We start from the raw sequence: 6,322 nt of genomic DNA, 5'->3' as shown, positions 1-6,322 counted from the left end.
CTGATTTCGTATTCTTTTTTATCGTTTCTGTTTTTATGTTTTTCACAGTTTCGCTAAAATTCTGAATTTCATTTGGTTTTGTATTTGTGCATTTTGAATTTCACTAAAATTCAGGATACTCTGTCACAATAAATTCTAATTTTAAGGTACAGGATTAGAAAATCTACGCCTCAAGTCAAGCTCTGGGGCATCAATGGTCATTCAGGGCGATGTATTGTAAAGGTTGGCAAATACATATTTAAAGTTTAAAAGGGTCGGGATTGCAAAGTTATATCTGTAAGGATTCACGTTGAAGAAATGAATAATAATATTTCAATCTGGAAAATTAGAAATAGGGGTAATAGCAGACTTTGTTAAAGCGGTTGGCATGTAAAGGAATTCAAGTCAGGCATTTTTGGAGTTTAAACTGGTGGTGTTTGAGTAACCTACTTACGTATTTAGACTAATTTTTCTCAAGTTATAACGTCTGAATGGTATTATTAGGTGTGTGTATATATATATATATATATATATATATATATATTTACTGTATACATATATAAACATATATACTTTATATATATACATATATATGCATCGGGAAGTCTTAAAACAAGCTTCTTACAACTCAGAGAGCTATGGAAAGATTAATGATGGGAATAACACTAATAGTAGAGACAGACAAGAGAGCAACATCCAAAAGAGAGCAAATTATAGTAGAAGATATTCTAAAACCTGCGAGGAAAAGAAATGGCAAAGGGCAAGTCATACAATGAGAATGAGAGAGAATAAGAGAATGGGTCCCTGGAGATTGTAAACGAAGCAGAAGGAAGAAAAGACGATGGATTGACCAGCTAAGGAAAATTGTTGTGAAGGCTGACATAAAAAGACCATAAAGAGCCAGAAATTGAGGGACATGCCTGAGGCCTTTATCCTGTCGTGGACTAGTTACATGTGATGATATATATATATATATATATATATATAAATATATATATATATATATATATATATGTATATATATACATATATATAACACATGTTTGTGGACGCACATACATAAACATACACACACAGACATTTACATATATATATATATATATATATATACACTTACATCTATCTATCTATCTATCTATCTATCTATATATATATATATATATATACACGTATATATTTACATCTCTCTCTCTCTCTCTCTCTCTCTCTCTATATATATATATATATATATACATATCTATACATTTATACATATACACATATATATATATGTATATATATGCATATACATACACACATATATATATACATATATATATGTATATATACATATATATATATATATGTATATAATATATATATATATATATATATATATCTACATATCTATATCCATATATATGTATATGTATATATATATATATATATATATACATATGTGTATATATATCTATATATATACATACATATATATAAATATATATATATATATATATATACATACATATACATATATATATATCTATACATATACATATATATAATATATATACATATAAATAATATATATATATATATATATATCTATACATACATGTAAATATATATATGTATATATACATATATATATATATATATATATATATATGAACCTAGTATTTCACAGAATATAAAAAAATTTCCCCTTCAATGAACTTTATTTGAAGCATTCCCTTTCAACCGAGGATAACAGAGTTCAAAGTACCTTGAAGATATAATTGCCGAGTTCCTTTGCTTTGATCTTTATCAATAGAGACTCGAAGAGCTACAGACTTTTCTCGGATATATGGACTCTTCATCCTTTTCTAGACTTGATCAAAAAATATCAAATATTTCAATGGAAAAAGTTTCTTTTTCGTCTATTATTGTAATGGATGTCTTGTTGAAATTTACGGAATATTGCCTTCGTGATCAATTATTCATTTCAAGTTTTTGCTTTGAAAGAAAGCATAATTAGATTTAGAAAAAAAAAATATTCTCATTATGTTGTACAGTTGGATGTAGGATATCCTGGCACATCTCGTTCTAAGGAAGTGCATCCTGTGAGCGATTTCAGCAAAATAACATTTGAACTATCTCCTACAAAGAACTTAGAATTCCAATTTATATATTAGAATTGGGAATAAAAATAGTAAAACCTTTTATTTTGTGTGTCTGTGAGTGTGTGTGTGTTAGTTTTAATCCTAATTCGCCACTCCAGAGGCAATTTTTTAAAACTCGTTTCCCAATTTTAGAAATTTGATTACGAAATTGGCTTCAACACTAATTTCAATTCTATTTGCCTACGTTGCATAAGTGTCTTGATAACGGGTAAGCAAAATATAGTTTACTGGATTTTACTGGCCTGGTTCCACTTTCGAAAATACTAATGAAATAACTGATGATGAAATTGGAATAAACGCGAAGCAAAAATGTTCCAGTATCAACAACTAACGCTGTTATCGTTATTGTTACAACTCCAAATTTGTGGCTGTTATAGTTATAATCTTCAATATTTTTTCTTCGTGAAGAAACTATTTTGCAGCTTGACCTATGTATGTAACATTTCGAAGGAAAACAAATACACAAGAAATCAAGAATTCATCACGTAAGTCTTCTTCTTCTTCCCCACAGTTACTTCTACATTAAGGGGTCGGGTGCCCGATGTGACCTATCCAATGCCTCATATAAAAGGCATCCTCTTCCACCAAACCTCTTCTTTCCATATCAACTTTCACCTTATCTCGCCATCTAACTCTCTGTCTCCCTCTCGATCGTCCCCCCCCCCCCCCAACAAGTTCCCCCTAAGTCCTCCTTACTCCCTCACCACCATCCATCTTCAGCACGTGCCCACACCATCTCAGTCATGACACTCTTTAATCTCTGTAATATTTACTATACCTGCCATTCTCCTTGTTTCATCATTTTACATTTTTTCAAGCAGTAATATTCCCATAACACACCTCAGAATTCTCATCTTTGCTCTTTCAAGCCTTGCTTCATTCTTATCGACTTAAAACCCAAATTTCTGACCCATATATTAACACTGGTCTTATTACTGGGCTATAAATCTTGACTTTTACCTTGATTGGCATTTTCTTATCACATACAACTCCTGATACCTCCTTCCACTTTCCCCACGCTACTTGTATCCTATTCTCAACTTCAGCCTCCCTCCTGATTTATGGTAGATCCCAAGTATCTAAAGTATTCTACCAGTTTATAAGTACTCTACTTTCATGTAGGGTTATCCTGTCCCTACCTTCCTTACTGCTCACCATAGCTTCAATCTTATCCACATTTACTCTCAGGTCACCCGTTTCCAAAGTCTCTTACCACTATACCACCCTTCTCTGCAATTCTTCCTCATTTTCTGCAGTAATCTGCAAATCATCTACATATAGCAACTCCCACAACTATTCATTTCTGATACCTTCACTCAACACATCCAAGACCAACACAAATAAAAACGGGCTTACTGTAATGCTGACACCTGGTATAATCCAACATTAACTTCGAAGGTTTCTGTTTCGCCAACAGCTGTTATTACTTTTGTTCTTGTTCTTTTGTATATCATCTCAACCATTCTAACCAACTTCCAAGGTTCTCTCTTCTTCCTCAAACACCAAACCATTATTTCACATGGTATTCTATCATAAGCCTTCTCTAAATCTACAAAAGCACAGAAGAGCTTCTGGTTTCCCTCTAGTCTCTTTTCCTGTAATTGCCTTATTATAAAGGTGGTGTCTACAGTCCCTCTCCTTCTCATGAATCCATAATGCTCTTTCTCAATCTTTACTATCTCTCCCAGTCTCTCAGCTAGTACCCTCTCTAAAACTTTCAAACCATGCTCTGTTCGTTCAATTCCCCTGTAGTTACCAAATTCCATGATGTCACCTTTCTGCTTGAATATTGATACATTCCTCCCAGTCTTTTGACATTATTTCTTCTTCCCATATTGCTCTCAATAAATCCAGCATCAATTCTTCCCCCTCTGTAGCTAGTATCTTGACCATTTCAATTTGAAACTCCTATGGGGCTGATGCTTTACCATTCTTCATTTTACTCAATGTCCACTTCACTTCTGCATTCCGTATCTCCATCACTGGTCTCTCCAACCTTTGCGCTTCTCCCAACTCCCCTTTCTCATTTTTAATATTCAAAAGTTGCTCAAAATATTCTCTCAATCTTGTCTTAATATCATCTCCCCTTTGGAATACATTTCCATCTCTATCCCTAAGGACTACCAGTTGCCCCAAATCCTGCTTTTGCCTTTTCCTCAAATCGAAATCATGTAGATATCCTTTTCTACTTCCTTTGTTCCTAGCCTTTCATTTAACTAGTTTACTGCTCTTCCTATAGCTATACCTACTTTCTTTTAAGAATATTTTTCCCACTTCTCTACATTGTACCTGTCTTACTTTCCAGTATTAAAATAACTTTGATTTTAGTTTAACTGATTTTTGCACCTCTCCTTTCGACACACCATATCCGCTGGTTCTTCCCACTAATTCCTCCGTTTCTCCAGCTCATATTTCTTTCATACCATAACAGACATTTTCCACTCTGTAACCCTGTCCAATTTCTAAGTTCTCTCTCTCTCTCTCTCTCTCTCTCTCTCTCTCTCTCTCTCTCTATTATAGGAATATCTAAAAGCCTATTATCTATTTTTTTTCCTTCCAGTTATTACCTATTATGACCCCAACTCTATTTCGTCCCTTTTGTTACCACGTTTAATAGAGTTTATACCCATTTCCTATCTCTCTAGTTCCATTTCCTTTCCTTCTAGTCTCCTGCACACACAAGACGTCTATCTTCCTCATCTCTATCACATCCACTATCACTCTTAATATTCCCGTTAGTGAACCAACATTCGAAATACCCGCTCTGATTTCCAATTCTCTAACTAGTTTCTTTGGCCACAGTAGTGAACCCTGCGGTACCCCTCGTCCATTTACCATTCCAGTAGGGGGAATCTGACGCACGTTGATTACAGGGGACGCCCTAGCAGCATCCCCATTTGTAATAAATTAGCTTCAGGTATGGTTCATAATTCATCAGAGTTGTTTTAATATCGCATGCCCTTGCAATCGTCAACTACAGTTATTGGCGGTGGGCCTAACCTTTGATTAAATAGTCCAACTGCAATGCAGCAATTTTCACAGTTATTAGCAGAGGGCCTAGCCTTTTGCGAAAAAAACAAGATGACAAGGCACGTAAGTATAATTGGTTAAATACTAAAATTACGTTAAGAAATTAAAATTATTACTAATTTGCTCAAAATCACACATTAGTAATTTGAGGATTTTTTTTAAATATCTTTAACTAAATCCCAATACAATCCACGATCTAATTTCTATGTACAACTTGTAATAATTAATAATTATACAACGTAAACCTTAATCATTACTAAAACCATTATGGAAAATAACCCGTTAGTTAATGGGATTTTAGCTTAATGTAAATAAATTTTATAACTAGTTATTACAATCCTAAACAATTTCGAGGACAGGGGCAGAGGATGAGAAAATGATCTATATTCATGTATAACTTGATGTCATTTTATCCTTCATTATCAAGTCCTCTTTAACTTGGTAGTCTCGAAAAATAAATCTTTAGGTTCGTAATAATAATATTGCATAACTATATCATTTATTTATTATGAACGAAAAATTATTTTTGATAATATTACCATCCCTTGTCCTTTGTGGAACTTTTCAGACCTTTTCTACGTTAAAATGATTATAGAACCTCAATCAAATTTTCGGAGAAAACAAGTTGTATTGTCTTTATAATTAGCATTGAATGGGAGAAAAGAAAACTAATATTATACCCTCTATATTGATGAAATTGGTAAACTCTGAAATTTTCAAATACTTTTATCATTAGACCCGATTGCATCACTAAACAGTAATCAAAATATGGCACTAAATTCATACGTGACTCCAGAGTCCTAAAACGTTTTTTAATTTCAACTTTCCATCTTTCAACATACCTTAAAGATATTTCCAAGACTGTCTCAGAAATCCCATATTGCAGGAATTAATTTCCCAGAGAAACAATATAATTTGCACTTCTCAGGCCAAAATCACCCATAGTTGATCTCGATATACGGACATTAACTGACAAAATACCGATTAAAAACTCTACTCTGTTCAAATTTTCGACTGTTCACCTCTTTCACTGGTGACGCTTCGGAAGGCAATACCACAACCGACTTTTTCTTCTTAGATCAAGAGACGAGAACACGACACTTCTTTCGTGCCGTGCACGAAAGCCCGAAAATAACACCGCTCTCAAAGGTCAATTAATTCTCTTTGAGCTT

Source organism: Palaemon carinicauda, chromosome 9, assembly GCF_036898095.1.
Source record: "Palaemon carinicauda isolate YSFRI2023 chromosome 9, ASM3689809v2, whole genome shotgun sequence".
Taxonomy (NCBI): domain Eukaryota; kingdom Metazoa; phylum Arthropoda; class Malacostraca; order Decapoda; family Palaemonidae; genus Palaemon; species Palaemon carinicauda.
Note: the sequence above shows the minus strand (reverse complement) of the source record.